Below are 17,338 nucleotides of genomic sequence, written 5' to 3'. Positions count from 1 at the left end.
ATGCCCAGCAATAGGCTGGCAGGTATACTGAGACGTCTAGTTCCACAGCAGCTGGAGAACTACAGGGTGTTGGGGTATGTTTCTATAGTCCTCTGTGGATCAGCTGTTTGCTGTCTGTTACCTGCCCTGCGCTGGTCATCTCCAGATATCACTGCCGTGTCCTGTGAGATACAAATGTATTACACGCAGCTTGACTCTCTGTTTGCAGCATAAGGCGCACCAGTATCAGACAATGGTATGTACAGGACCGGCAAGAGAAATCTGGGGCCCGGGTATAGTGAACTTTTGAGGCCCCCCTCCATAGATGAGCAGGGAAAGAAACTTTGTGCCGGGACAGCGGTGGCGGTGCCGAAAAGGGCGTGGCCACATTTTGTTGTGGGTGTGGCCAACATGGGGCATTGATACATACATTATAATAAAACATTACAGTTATCACGCCCTCCAGCCACATCACGCCATCCCCCCAAGCACATTATGACACCCTTGGCTCACTGTACTTATCTATGCTTCTGGTGCTGCTGACATCCATCAGGATGGAAACTTCCTGTAGAGTGAGCATGGAAGCTCTTGGTCTCATGTGTTATGTGCGTATTGTCGCTAACCAATAACGATTGTCGAACCTCGAGTTGTGTTTCCAAAGCACAGAGATTTATTCGCAAATAATAGAATATATATATGCTCAAGCGAAGTAATAGTAAATACAGCCGTTACTTATCGCAGGCGCTCTGGATCCAGTGCAGTCATTCAATCCTGAAGTCTGGGGACAAGATGTCTGCCCACTGGATCACAAGCTGCTGCTTATATACAAAATCAAATACAGTAATACAATGAAGATGGTATAGCTTGCATCTATTGGTCCAGGTCTCAGGAAGGTCCAAGGGGTCGTCATCATTGGCCAGTTCATACAAAGGAATCCAAAGGAGGGGGTCATCTCTGCAGGGGGTATGCTCTGCTCTTCCCGCCAAGAGTCCTTAGTCTTAAGTAGTTCATAATTCCCTATCATTCATAACTTGCGTATGCACTCTGCGATTCCCTCGCAGAGTGAACCAAACAGTAGGATATGTGACAAGGTTCATTATGATACCACTCATGATGTGATTCCTTCAACCTGTTCCGTGTATTTCATTAATATACATGTAACTCTGATATAACATATAAATACTACTATATTTTGACATAACTGACTGTGTTGCAACTACCATTAATGTGTACTATTTTATAAGTATGCGTGTTTGTGCGAATGTATGGTAAAAGACCAATAATTGTTGCTGCCACGTGTAGTGGATGCGTACGCCCTTTCACGCCGTAGCGTGCCCTTGTACGTCATAGCGTACTGTACGCATCTTTTCAGACAAAGACAACCAAGTTTGCTAGACTTTAATTGAAATTACTTTATCCAATTTGCTGACTTCGACAGCTCCACCCTTTGATAGTGTAATAAACTATCACCCAATCACCGTTTCAAGTTCAGGATTATACAATACTTCTTCACAGACCATGATCTCGGTATCTGGTACCACCCTTTCAGTCTCTTTCTCAGTGTTACTCCTATGAGACCCTTTTCCACACTTCAACACAGTAGGAACACATTTGACAACTAAACCAATTGCTAAGATGACACCCAGTATAAGGAGAAGGAGCTTACCTACACTCGCAATCATTTCCTGTACCCACTCCCCCAGACCGGAGAACCATTTTGCAGGGTTCAACCACGAGAACCAAACCGCCACCTTTTCCCCAACCTCATATAATGAAGAATTATGGCTCCTTCGAAATTCCCATTTCAGCTGCAAAATTTCATCCATCTTCCAGTCTATAACCTCTTTAGGGTCATCCGTATTATTAGTAATGTACGTGCAACATTTGACACCGAACTGGGTGGCCAGTGTCACACAGTACCCACCAGTAATAGAGGTGAGATAATTTAGTACCAGTCTATGTTGCACCAACTCCTTCTTGTACGCTTGTAGCTCCCTTCCAGTATACCTGAAAGTGTCATCATACATCTCGGTGATATTATCTATTAATTTAGCTAGGTCTTGGATATATTTAAAGTTTAATGTTCCCCGAGCGGTCCTGGTGAGTTCTAGAGCAACCATAACTTGAAAACCAGCAGTTTCACTAATCAATTTTGTAGCCATGGGTTCCTCACCAAGAATCATATTTCTCTTGCCACGGTGTTCATACTGTGTGTGTATGTATGGTGGTGATGTAGTCTTGTGAATACCAACCATTTCTTCATGAGTAATAGTCATGATTTCAGGAACCAGTTTAGCTAAGAAACACAAGCCCTTGGAACTCGGAGTCACCCAGGAATAAGCTTTTCTTCCACAAACAAAATACACATCCTCAGGGAGAACATAAGGAACAGTATGCCCATGAATTATATCACACAGAGTTTTGGTAAAACTACCCATGCCTAGTGTCTCCATCTGCTCTAGACACGTGTCGGCATTAATGACATTTTTACATTTATCTGGAGAGACTTTTCCAATGGATACCTTCTTATGTTTGGTTATACGCCCTAATTTGTGATTTCCATCAACATTCCTGCTTATTAGTGACCTTGTGAGTCTCCCTCTAAAATGAGTGTGGCGAGCCATTGTCTGATCTGATAGGTCAGCCTCCCAATTCTCCAGGCGCTTTGCATGCGATATGTTTAGGCACAGCAAAGATCTGCCTATGGAGTATTGTCGAAGCGTCAGACTAGGGGACCTAGTGTTATTGTACCTACCTTCTATGGGCCTCCCACCCCTTAATTCGAGTACTTCAGATATGTTTAGAGGGAATGGCACTAGTCCTATATTATGCTGCCCTTGAGGCACGTGAGAGCACACCCAACACTCGGTTTGGTTTAGCACCTTACCCACCAGGGAGTGATAATCCTCCAAAGGATGTCCGCCTATATTCAGATTACTGGGGGACTGGCATCGTTGGATGCATCTCTCTTCAACTAGGGAGTCGCAGAACTTGCAGATACAATACTCATCAGACAATAGCCCCTCACAATGCCTTCCGAGTTCCTGAGCTAGCAGACCTTTTCATAACCCCTGGACCAAGTTTGATAATGGGCTGCTCTGAGTATCCTATTAACTTTTCTTCGGCCTCCATTTCATCCGTATCACTCCCAGAACTCTCCTCCGTCCTCCATCCTCCTTCACAAAAATAGAATGTACTAGAAAAAGTAAAAACAAGGAAAATCCTGGAACAAAAGAGAAACAAAAACCGCCACTCCATCGCTGGAAAGATAGTTCTGAGGCAACGTCTCTGGTTCAGATGTCTCAACTGCAGGCTTTAGGTCTCCCGGAACAGGCTCACAAGTGACAGCTCTATGTCGTCGGTCTGAGTTTTGTCTTGCACTTTCTCCGGATTATGGACTCTCCTGCAGTGGGTGGAATGGACCCAAGTGTCTCTCTCTGCAACCTTCAGTGATGTAGTACTGGTCAGCAGCACTTGGTACGGGCCTTCCCAACGGTCTGTTAAACAACCTGAACGTAAGAAATTGCGGATCATCACATAGTCTCCAGGTTCAACATCATGACAGTTCGTTTCTGGCATACCAGGTGACAGCATTTTTAGTTTTTGTTGTTGTTGTTTTAGCTGTCTACTCATTCTTATAAGATATTGTACAGTCACTTCATTATTACACTTCAAGTCGTCTTGTGGACTCACGATCAAATGAGGTTGTCGTCCGAACAGTATCTCAAAGGGGGACAGATTAAGAGGAGGTCTAGGAGTGGTTCGAATGCTATGGAGGACCAACGGCAAAGCCTCAGGCCATGCCAACCCAGTTTCAGCCATTATCTTACCCAGCTTGTTCTTTATAGTACCGTTTACTCTCTCCACCTTACCACTGGCTTGTGGTCGGTAAGGGGTGTGAAGTCTGCTACTGATTCCCATGAGTTTACACATATTTTGGAAGATATTACCAGTAAAATGGGTACCCCTATCACTTTCAATGATTCTAGGGATACCGAACCTACACACAAAGTCTTGTACAATTTTCTTTGCAGTGAACACAGCAGTATTAGTGGCTGCCGGATATGCTTCTACCCAACCGGAAAACACATCAATACACACTAACACATACTTTAGAGTCCTGCACGGTGGTAATTGGATATAGTCAATTTGTATTACCTGAAAAGGTCCGTCTGTAGGAGGGATGTGGGATGGCTCAGTTGGAATAGTTTTCCCAATATTTTTCCTCAAACAAGTAAGACATGACATTGCTTTCTTACCAGCCTGAGAGGAAAATCCGGGAGCACACCAGTATGCTCTCACCAGTTTGCACATACCTTCTTTACCCAGGTGAGTCACACCGTGTGCTGCTTCAGCCAGGCTTGGATAGTATGTTCGGGGAGCTACAGGCTTACCTTGTCCATCCCTCCAGAGTTCTGAGGACTCTTGACCACATCCCTTCGCCTTCCAGACCGCCCTTTCCTGCAGGGAACACAAATCTTGCATTTCAATTAATTTCTGCATGTCTAATGTCTGAAAAACCATCATAGTCTTGGTCGATACAGTTATAGGTTGCCCTGCTGCCCATTTAGCAGCTTCGTCTGCCCTGTTGTTGCCCTTCTTCAAAGGTATGGGCTTTGCACTTTATGACGGCTACTGTTCTGGGTAACTGTATCGCTGTCAGAAGTCCTTTTATGTGTTGTGAGTGTGCTACTGGTGTACCTGCTGCTGTCGTAAAGTTTCTAAGATGCCAAAGGGCCCCAAAATCATGCACTACCCCGAAGGCGTACCTAGAGTCAGTATATATATTGGCTGATTTACCCTCTGCCAATTCACACACTCTCCTTAGTGCTATTAGTTCCGCCACCTGGGCTGAGTGAGGTGGACCAAGGAGTTCAGCTTCTACCACATCCTGATCGTCTACAACAGCGTAACCAATACATAGCTCTCCTGTCTCTGTCTGTCTATGGCAACTTCCGTCTGTATAAAACGTAAAATCTACATTTTCTAAGGGTGTCACGTATGTCGGGCCTTGCAGTAAAGGTCTGATTCAGGTGTTCCATACAGTCATGCGTGTCAGTATTCTTGCCTAACTCATCATCAACCAGGGTCTCCTCACCTCCCACCCTTTGTGTCTCTAGAGACACATACGGAAGGTATGTAGCTGGATTTAAGGTGCTACATCATTTGATGGTGATGTTTGAGGGTGCCATCAGGGCTAATTCCCACTTTGTGAATCTAGCTGAAGAAACATGTCTGGTTTGGGCTGAATTTAACAGAGCTGATACAGCATGGGGTGTATAGATAGTTGAATTATGTCCTAATACTACATCCTCGCTCTTACTTACTAGTAGGGCCGTTGCTGCTACACTTCTGAGACATGTTGGGAGTGATCTTGCCACATTGTCTAATTGTGCACTGTAGTATGCTACCGGTCTGCTAGCGTCACCATGTTTCTGTGCGAGGACACCTGCTGCACAACCATCAGCTTCTGTACAAAATAGCTCAAAAGGCTTTTCATAATCAGGTATTCCCAATGCAGGTGCTCTAGTCAGACTATCTTTACGATTAAAGAACGCTTGCTCTGACTCTTCTGTGTGCACAACACGTTCTGGTTTCGAGGAAGAGACTAGCTCCTGCAATGGTAATGCCAGAATAGAAAAACCTGGGATCCACACATCCCCAAGAAAGTACGAATCTGCTTCTGGCTCTGCGGCAGAGTCATGTGTTGTATGGCCTCAATTCTGTCGGTTGTCAGGTGTCTTAGCCCCTTAGTGAGGCAGTGTCCTAAGTATTTGACCTTAGTCTGACATGGCTGTAATTTATCCTTTGCCACCTTGTGCCCTGTTTGTGAAAGATGGAGCAACAACAATTTAGTATCATGTAAACATGACATAAAATAATCAGAGCACAACAACAAATCGTCCACATATTGAATTAGAACAGACCCATTGTGGGGTTGAAAGGATTGCAAACAGTCATGTAAGGCTTGGGAGAAAATACTGGGGCTGTCAATGAACCCCTGGGGTAGTCTGATCCATGTGTATTGCACTCCCCTGTAGGAGAATGCAAAAAGGTATTGGCAGTCAGGGTGAAGAGGGACTGAAAAGAAAGCAGAACATAGATCAATGACAGTAAAATGACTGGCAGACGGTGGAATCTGCATGAGGATGACAGCTGGATTCGGCACTACGGGGAATTGGCTCTCAACAACTTTGTTAATTCCCCTTAAGTCCTGGACTAATCTATAGCCCCTCCCCCCACTCTTCTTCACAGGGAAAATGGGACTATTTGCTGTACTGGCTGTACGAATTAAAATCCCTTGTTGTATCAGCCTTTCAATAACAGGATATACCCCTAGTTCCACCTCTGGTTTTAATGGATACTGTAGGATTTTTGGAGCAATCCTACCACTTTTTAGATTGATCATGACAGGGGCTACGTTTGCCATCAGTCCAGTGTCCTGTCCACCTGGTCCATAGGGAACCTGGTATTTCCAGCAACATCCCCTTTACTTGAGATGGACTTTGTTCTATAACAGTAGAGTATAACATTAACCTTTGAGGGGTGTCCAATATGTCCTGTTCCTCATGTGCAACCTTCTCGGGTATATCTAGGAACACACCATCTGAAGTACAGTATATGACACTTCCCATTTTACATAACAAGTCTCTCCCTAGCAAGTTAGTAGGAGCCGCTGCAGCTAAGAGAAACGAATGCTTAGTATGCAGAGGGCCGATAGTAACTTCAGCGGGTTTAGTTAGAGGATAATGTAACACTTTTCCCGTTACCCCCATAGCTGGAATAGTTTTACTGGTCACCTGTAGATTGAAAGGAGAGGTTATCACAGATCGGGCCGCCCCTGTATCTACAAGAAAGGTTTGTTTCCTACCAGCTATATCAACTATCATTGTTGGTTCTTCATTCTGACTCTCAGTTAACCTCACTGGCTGTAGACTACAGGTATGACCTGACCCCTAGCGCTGACTATTGATTTCCCGCGCAGCATTTGCTGCCGTAATATGTGCGGGTAGATGTGAGTCTTCTAGTCTATGTGAATTCCTTCCTTGGAGGATATCTATGTGACCCACCCTTCTGTGTATTGAGTCTTTCCTTTTTACAATCTTTCACGTAATGTCCTTCCTCGTTACAGTTGAAACACCTGATCACTTTAGGTTTCTTGTTATATGGGTTGTATGCTGGTGGTCGTGTATGCACCCTTTCTAGAGCCTGTATACTTACCGTCATTAACCTATCACTTTTCTCCTCCCTTTTTCTAAAAAGGTTTTTGTCATGCTCCACAGCAGACTCCCTAAGAGAGTCTACCGTGACGCCTCTCCAATTAGGTAATGTGGTTTGTACTCTCGTCTTTAAATTTTCTCTAAGGCCATCCATCAGTACCCCTACAGCTACCTCTCTGTGATGTGGGTCCTCACTTATGTTAGATATCCCAGTAAACCGCGTTATCGCTGCTATAGCTCTAGTGAAGTAATCTGCTGCTGTTTCACTATCCTTTTGTTTAATGGTGAAAATCTTACTCCAAATTACTACTACTGGAAAATAGATGGCTAAGTGTTTGACAATCTGTTCTATATTTTTTTGGTTAATCTCATCAGTCAAGGTGTCATCTTCCTCCAACAAACAATCTTTAATAAATTTTTGTATGTCAGTATTGGGAGGAAGACACGCCCTTAACACTACACTCCAATCCTTATTGGTTGGTTTGTGGGCATTTCCTAAGTCTTTAACAAATTTCTGACACTTAGCCAACTCTTTTCTAGGGTCTGGGAATTCAGTCATAATGGAACGTAATTCTGATCTAGTCCAGGGACAATGCATTGTAACATTTCTTAAAGGAACTACACCATCCTTATCCGGTTTCCCATTGGGAACTGATATTGTGCGGACTGGGAATGCACCCTCTGGTACACTGACTTCAGGGGACACTACAGGATTTGCTGGTTCTAGATTCAGAACGCTTTCACTCCTAGTGATCACGCTACTCTCACTCCTAGTGATCACGCTACTCTCACCTATCTCAGCCATTTTCTCATACTTGCGCTGAGCTTCTAGTCCACTAACAGCATGGGCAATGGCCGAAATCACAGTGGGTTCATCTTCATTTTCAGATACACTTGATTGAAACTGGCTTAAAACAGGGTACAACTTAGCAATTTTTCTATTTTCAGTTTTAACAACGGCTGTACTTACCCCTCCCGCCACATAAGGTGGCGGGGGCGCGCTTGCGCTGAGTTCGCCACGCTTCTCAACGGTTACATCCGCCTTTCGCGCGCTTTTCGTCACGCCTACTGCCGGTTTGCATTCGCTGCTCTGCCACGTGTTTCCTTCCATTTGCCACAATTTTAAACAATCATTATGTTTATTCCTCACTTTCGTTGAGGTAATCAACCATACTTTATCTTTTACAGTATTTAGCACCTCTTCATTAAAGCTTCCTATTGTTGGGAAAGGCCTATCACAATCTTTGGTCATCTTGACCCACGTGTCACAATACACAGTTGCGTATGCACCATATTTCTTACACATGAGAAACCTCGCTGAACCAATAGGGCCTTCCTTAGGCAGTACACTGACCATCTCTAGCGTATGCTTAGCACCCATGTTGAACAATATACCAACTCTTTTGCTACAATCACACCTAGAGATCTCTAATGCTCTGTGAACGTATTTCCTTTAGCCGCGTTCACTCGCTTTTTTCCGCCCCTGGCGTGGATCCCTAATACAGAAATATCACTGTGGGCCCCAAGGGCTATCAGCTCCTCGATACCCTGGCTCAACCACAAAATCTGCTGAGTTTATTATAACTGGGAGAACAAAGTCAATACAATCAACCAGCCTTTCCAATATAATTCCTCCTAGCTGCTTCACCAATTCGCACTCAAGATGCGTTTAGATTGCACTGCCTACCAATACTAATTATTAGCAAACCTTGCGTTCTATTGGTAGCGCTTTGCGAAAACCCGGTTTTCGCATTCGGTATACCTGCCCTGTATACCGTCCTTCAGTTGGGCAATCAGCCTCGTCAGACAGCAACTGAGCACAATGAATAATGAACAGTGTATCTACGTTACAACATCACACACTATACACCTTTTCTGCGCAGAAAATCAAAAGTTCCCAACAACAGTAATAATATCTCAGAGGTTTTCACAAGTAATTATACTATACATGTACAATAACTATCAAAACGATTGTTTAACCACGTGGAAAATATACCGAAAGTTCGCGTACGCACAGCAGGAAATACACATACGCTAAGCAATGCAATACAGTTAAAACGCACAATGACAGTAAAAAGAAACAGTTTTCTCTTTTGTCCCTAGGTTCTAGTTAGCGTGCCCTAGATAATGCAAAACGGACATTCGGTTTCACAACACGGAGTAAAATTCAGGTTTTGAACATGCGTTCTTACCCGTTTATGACGCGTCTCCACCCTTTGTTGCGGAACCGAAATCCGTTGGTCTTGCGTATCATCAGCACCGAAACCTCCAAAGCTCACGAGCCCCCTAATTGTTATGTGCGTATTGTCGCTAACCAATAACGATTGTCGAACCTCGAGTTGTGTTTCCAAAGCACAGAGATTTATTCGCAAATAATAGAATATATATATGCTCAAGCGAAGTAATAGTAAATACAGCCGTTACTTATCGCAGGCGCTCTGGCTCCAGTGCAGTCATTCAATCCTGAAGTCTGGGGACAAGATGTTTGCCCACTGGATCACAAGCTGCTGCTTATATACAAAATCAAATACAGTAATACAATGAAGATGGTATAGCTTGCATCTATTGGTCCAGGTCTCAGGAATGTCCAAGGGGTCGTCATCATTGGCCAGTTCATACAAAGGAATCCAAAGGAGGGGGTCATCTCTGCAGGGGGTATGCTCTGCTCTTCCCGCCAAGAGTCCTTAGTCTTAAGTAGTTCATAATTCCCTATCATTCATAACTTGCGTATGCACTCTGCGATTCCCTCGCAGAGTGAACCAAACAGTAGGATATGTAACGAGGTTCATTATGATACCACTCATGATGTGATTCCTTCAACCTGTTCCGTGTATTTCATTAATATACATGTAACTCTGATATAACATATAAATACTACTATATTTCGACATAACTGACTATGTGTTGCAACTACCATTAATGTGTACTATTTTATAAGTATGCGTGTTTGTGCGAATGTATGGTAAAAGACCAATAATTGTTGCTGCCACGTGTAGTGGATGCGTACGCCCTTTCACGCCGTAGCGTGCCCTTGTACGTCGTAGCATACTGTACGCATCTTTTCAGACAAAGACAACCAAGTTTGCTAGACTTTAATTGAAATGACTTTATCCAATTTGCTGACTTCGACACATGCGATTACCAAATCTTGTGATACTTAAAGCTCCTCAGTTTGCTCTGCTGGCCTGTTTCCTGGCTGTGTCCTATCCAGCGACTGGGAGCAGCTATCTGGCTCTCTCCTGCTAACCAGAGCTGGATTAAGGCTCGGGGTGCCCGGAGTATTTAAGACACGGGGTCCCTATTATGTAACATGGTTATCATTTTAGACAAATTTTAGACATATATACAGGCAATACTGTGTGCACTACTGTTAGTTGCACGCAGTTCTGCCTTCACAAGCAGTACAGTGTGAAGCGGGACCTCCCAACTGTCCTTATAGTCGGACCAAATCTCACTAAGCGAAACAGTCACCCAAATTCAGGACTTCCTGATCAGATTCAAGACAGTTGGCAGACTGTCCTGCTCTCTCCTACCCGTTCTTGTCACTTTCACCACCTGTGGCTGTGGGTGTCTTTAGTTGCTGTTTGTCTGGATCCTGGAATGTTGGATGCCCTATTTGGAAAGAAAATGGGTACATGTAATGTAGAAAACTCCAACCAGCCCTGGTGTTTAGTCAATACAACCCACATTTTATAATTAGGCCTCCCTCCAGCCCCAACATTAAAATATTAGTATTCACATTTAATATATAAACCTATTTCCCTCCCTCCAAACAACCCCAGCAATAAATTAAATAGCATTTACACTTAATAAATATACTTATTTCCCACAACCATCACTGCCATTAAATAATTCTTATTCACATTTAATAAATAGACATTTTTTTCCCAAACAGCCCCACTTTCAATTAATAGCCCCCAAACCACCCCAGCATTAAATTAAAGGTCCAATCACCCCTTCTTAAATTGATAGGCCCCAATATTAAATTGAACTAAATCACCCCACAAATAAAATTGCACCAATTAATTTAATGGCGGAGTTTAGGTGGGGCTAATTATTTAATAGCCTACCTCCCACATTATATTAACACTCTCCCCCTTTCCCTCATTCCTGAGTACGTGCTCCAAATACATATTAAGCCACCACAGAGCCCCCAAATCATATTATGCCACAATAGTGCCCTAGTTTGTACTATGCCACAATAGTGCCCCCAAATCATATTATGCCACAATACTGCCCCAGATGATATGCCACAGTAGTGCCACAAAATCATATTATACCATACAGCAGAGCCCTAGTTCATATTATGCCACAATAGTGCCCTCAAATCATATTATGCCATAGAGTGAACATATTAGCACTAAAATTATATTTGTATAAACTGTGAGCTTATATTAATATTTATTAGGAATAATTATGGATTATATAGAGGAGCATACTAACTGCAACATACAAGTATATTAAAAGTCAGCTTGGAGCTCTGTAACTTCATGGCTTGTGGCTTATTTTATGGCACAGTAAGTCCTCAGAGCTTTCTGTGCAGCAGCCCCCCCCCCTCCCCTGTTTTAGTGTACTTACCTTCTCATCTTCTTTTTTTCTTCTTCTTTCTGTCTTCTGCCTTCTTCTCCTGTCTGTTCCTCTGCTCTGACAGCTTGCAGGACCCCGGCAGATTTGAAAGTACAGCTCTGCGCGCGGCACATGTAGTTGGGTGGCTGATTCCTGGGGAGGAGCCAGTCGCCAGGAAGCCTGTCAGTGTCAGGGCCGGCCACTAATAGACTTGGGAGCCAGAGCCCATTAACTTGGATTCACTGACTGCCCGGGACCCGGCCTCACCTAACCATCGGCTCTTCTGGCATTTGCCAGAAGTGCCAGATGGCCAGTCCGGCTCTGTACTGGTTATCTGTTTGGATTAACAGGCGCAGAGGTCATCAGGGCAAGTAGGAAGCAACCTACAGTTGCTCTTTTTAGTACCAAAGCTGAGTATATAGCTTTAATCACCAACATCGAATGTGACAAGAAAGATGCTATTGGCTGGTCATCATGGCAGGTCTAAGCATATTGTCATTAGACCATTTCATTCGAGAACTCCTGAAGAGAAAGTCAATTAGTGTAAGCTACATTATAAGTAAGCAGACTACAGCTGATATGCTTATCAAAAGAACTTACATCACAAGTGGCGATTGTATTTTGTATAAAATGTGGTTTGGAATGTTATGAATACTGATGCTTTTGCAGACATTATCTGTTGCACTAACCCCATTTTTTGGTTACAGGTGAACCACGTGAAAGTTTAATGATAAGGTTAATACTCACGTTTTGTAACCGGAGATATCTGTAAGCGAAGGGGGTGTTGAGACGGATGGGCGCTGCATGTTGTCTCCAGTGGTCAGGTGCCTAAAACACAGTGCTTTGCGGCCCGACTGAGGAGCCTACTGCGCATGCGCAATGGTGTCTGCCTGGAATATCTACTGCACATACGCAATGATCATTCCTTACTGTGTATGAGTACTGTAGCGCACTCAATAGTGGCTACTTAGTAGTCACTCATCCCTGAGAACTTTTCCTTCTGAACACTACTCTTGTTCTTGATGACGCTCCTCTGGGGTACCCCTGATGGTGGCTCTGATTGGTACCTCTGTCTATGCCTCTTCAGTGGCTATTTTTCTGTAGCCACACAGCAGGAGCTACGCTCCCCCCGTCCCCTAATCTCAATGGAAGGGTCATTATGCAATCAGCCAATCAGAAGTGCCTAGACAGTGCTGCTAATAGTCGTCATCATTATTGCACCAGCACCCGCAAGAGATACGCCCACATCTAATTGTGTTGCAGTTATAAATGGCCCCTAATTTCCCCACTGCTTCCTCCTTCAGGAGAAGAGAATAAAGGGCCTGAGTCATTAAGGAAAGTAAGACACAAAAAAAGTAAATACAAATAACTGATAGCTTTATTTTTGCACTGAAATTTTAAGTTGATCCAGGACATTCCCTACACCAACTATAAATCTGTCCCCACATTTTAAATTTACCTCCCTCTGCAATGCAACATGGTTTTGCCCAGGTGCAAAGTTACTTCTGTTTTATGCTTTGCTCTCCTTAATGACTCAGGCCCAGAGTGTCTCAAAACACTATAAACAGAGCGTAGAGATGTAGGAGGAAGCCGTCCAGTGGGGAGAAAGACTCTGTAGTCATTCAGCATTTGTACATATTGGACAGTATACTTCATGCTGTCTCTTGGGTGAAGGGAACAATGGGAGACTTTTAGGTCACAGATCGTCGCTCGGCCTTCTTCATCCAGGTTCCCCATTTTGGAACATCTTAACTGAGCCACTTAAATCTGCCTTTTTCAAAACTTCCGTATTTCAGCTTTATAAACATGTAAATGAATTAGAAATTACTTGTAATGTAATGCTTTGTGCCTTTTGTTTGCAATTTGGTCACAGCTGCAGATGTATTTCTTCCTAGTAAAATACTTTTTAAATAAATAAAAGTGCACATAGCACAATGTAAAATATACTTTATCTGAAACTCCACAGCTCCCCTTTGATGCATGTGATATCTTGCTGTTTGGCAAACTTGGAATAAAAAATTGCAGTTTTTCTAAATATGCTGAAGTAGCATCTGCCTCTGATGAAACGGCAAACCAGTGCCGAGAAACGCGTCAGGCGAATACTATACTATTAACTGGAGGATTGGAGATTTGAGAAATTTTAACCTCATTTACCCCGGGGTAGGACTTTATACATCCGCTGTTTTTATGATTCATCTGAGCGGCTGCTGATACGGCTGAAGCCGCAGGCGGAAGACACTGAACACGGCATGCAGGTTTGATGCATATGTCTCTTTATAACAACCAAGCTCCATATACCTATTACAATTTATATGAGTATTCAGAGCTGGGAGCTTAGGTCATTGAGCTCACCCACAAATTGGCAACATTACGCCTATATTTATAACATGCTATACAAATATTCAACATATTGAGATATGATCCTTTGAAGAGAGTGACCTTTCCTATATAGTTGCTCAGATTACTCTGGATATCAACTTAAAATATTATCGGCACTTTACAGAAGCCAGTCACGGCTCTTTTGAATCTGACGGAGTCTCATTTAGTGCCTTTCCAGAGGTCATCAAACCTGTTTATCAACTGCCACTATTTGTGTATACTTTCTATTGTTGTTTGCTAACCAGGATTTCGATTTATTCATATGGACATTGAAGGAAAGTTTACATACGTATAGCGTTGTAATCGTCCCGGATGGTAGTCTATATGATACGAGTAATATATACAGGACATTCAAAACCTTTTCCGGGCCTGGTTTGATTTATTATGTGATGCATCCTAAGGACACTAAATAATGTTATGCATATTATCCAAGTGATATAATCACATGTACTATTTAGTTATTTTTAATATTGTCTCCATCCTACTCCAGTGTACACTGTAGCAACTTGCTCATTTATATTGGGTATATATATATATATATATATATATATATATATATATATATTTATATGTATATTTTTATGTATTAAATTTTCATGCCGATTTGAGCTTTGCGCTATCTTATACTTATTATTTTGAAGTAGGATCTAATTGACATTTATAATATAATTTGTGAAGAAGCTAATATGGACTTTTCCTCCTATTAACTCCAACTTTACTTCCACGAAAAGAGGATTTCCCCCTTCAAACGACTTTAATAAAGCAGCAGGAGGGTATGTACCATCAAATATTAAGCATTTTGCTTCTTTCTAGCTTCCTTCTATATTTTATCCTTAATAATAGTATTTCTACCCGCATTTTGTTGCCGTAGGATATAACGCAAAGCTTTCTATATCCAATGCAGAGAACAAATGTCTAATTATATAAATACATGGCTGAAAAGCACACAGGGAACCTGTGCTTAGTAGAATGTGCAGAGATGTACAGTACAATAAATTAAAGCCGTCTGAAGTTGTATGTCTTTAATTTTAAATGGTTATGCTTACTTCCCATTAGAAAACATTCCATGTAAGATATAGCAATGCCTGTAAGGAGTTAATCTGTTCATGGAATGGAGACATAACATTTTCTCAGCAGCTATATTTGGACTATGCAATTTGCCAGCAATGTGCTGCATGGGAAGTAGGTATTTCCACAATGTGAGGAGGTCTAGCAATGAGCTGGGCCAGATCATGTGAAGCACCGTGTAACTAGAGATGTAGAAGTGAATCACTAGATAGATAGAGTAACATTCAGATGCTGTAATTCCTGTTGTCCCGTAACACATAGGGATGATTGATTTACCATATTCACAAGAGACCACTAGTATGTAAATAGAATAGAAATAGACCTGGCAGTTGCTGCACTTTATTCTTATAAACAAATGTTTTGACAACCAGTGGCAGATCCATAGGGGGTTCAGTGGGACAAATCATCCCCACTAGCAGCATAGTAGATACATTTGCAAAGCAGCCAAGAGGCAGGCAGAGGATCCTGCCCGGCTACCCCAAATATGTTTTAAACTCAATGAGAGCAGCTGGGTAGCATCCACTGCCAGAGCCGATGTAAGCGAAGGAGGGGACATGGCCCACAAATCAGAGTGAAGGGGCGTAGTTATGCTAAATCAGCCCTCCTTAAAAAAAAAAAGTCTATCTGCCAATGGTGACAGCATAGCACTTTTATGCATTACGATCCTTTGACGCCGGGACATTTTATGTTTGAGAAAATACATCAGAACTAGCATGGAGCTGAATTTGCAGGGGCATAGAAAGCAGCATATTTTTAAAACTTAGTGGTATAAGCTAAATGGAGTTTGTCATAAAAAAGATTTAACATTTTTCTCACCCCTTCCTTTTTCTAGGGATTCCAGGGATTGTTAGCAATTTCCATTCAACTCATTAAGCAGCTTTTCCACGTTTCAGGTCCAAGCAGAGGATTTTTATAGTAGAGATGGTTTCTACCCTCTCCTTATGTCCTATATACCACAAATATTAGGTCTCAAACACTGTTCTTTTATTTGCAATGTTAAAACATGTTATAAATCCGTTTCATATCGGCTTTTTTCTAAAACTTTATTTAAAAAAACACTAACTCAGGTAAAATACAAAAGGATATGGTCCATTTACATGTGTTTTAAAACTAAAGTGACAGAGCTTGCAACACAAACCTACACAATGAATTGATAAAATTAATGTTTACGGAACATAAAAATACATTTTACAGTTGCTCATGATTGCAAACCCACGTTACAGCATGCATAGCAGACTGTCATCACTACCGATCAGGACTTAGATTAGCCCTGTAGCTGGAGCAAGAGATATGACAGAAAAACAAGTGACGGACGTGTGTAGGGCTACGGCAAAATGCCCCTTCCACACAGTCTCCCCCCGAAATCGTAGGCTGTAGTAAGTGTCCTTAGTGCTTGTACGAGCACGAAACATTAGTGCGTTCATGGACATATCTGCCAGTTCTGCGCTTGCGCAAAGTGATTTTGCTGTCACGGTAAGAAGTGTAAAACAGCATTTGTTTGACATCTTTGGACTTCCACGGATAAATATAGAAAAAAAATATTTAAAAAAATAAATGTTACTGTTGCCACGTTTTAATCACTGTATCCATCATGCAGACCTCATCCGCCACCAGCAAGTCTTCCCAGAAGAAATAAGGAGGTAGCAGGCAAGTCCTTTTAAATTTTGTTTTCAATCATTTTTTTATTTTAATTTTTTTTAAAAAGGGCCAAACTATTTAAAAATAACCCATTGTTCTTAAAACATTACCATTAGAAATATGTATGCATTTACAGCAACTTTAACCCAAACACAACAGTACTGTCCACTAGAATATTGTATTCAAAATTATGGATGTCCTTTGAGGCATCATTATTACATTAAATGTGGTATATTAAATAGGCCGCACCTGCTGATCCCCCTCAAACTCACCAGCCTCTGCCCGAGATGCCTCCAGCGACTGAGGCAGACAACCCCACAGATATGGGATGAGCAGGGGTAGTTCTGAGGGGATTTGTGAACAGCCAATATCACCCCATTGTGCATGATCCATCAGGAAATGAGAAGGTCAAACCACTCCAGGAGCAGAAATACAAATTCGCAAGAGGGTCTTTAGATTGCCTGGAGTATTTTAGTTAAGGAGCATAT

The sequence above is a fragment of the Mixophyes fleayi genome, chromosome 1 (genome assembly GCF_038048845.1).
Source record: "Mixophyes fleayi isolate aMixFle1 chromosome 1, aMixFle1.hap1, whole genome shotgun sequence".
In the NCBI taxonomy this organism is placed as follows: domain Eukaryota; kingdom Metazoa; phylum Chordata; class Amphibia; order Anura; family Limnodynastidae; genus Mixophyes; species Mixophyes fleayi.
Note: the sequence above shows the minus strand (reverse complement) of the source record.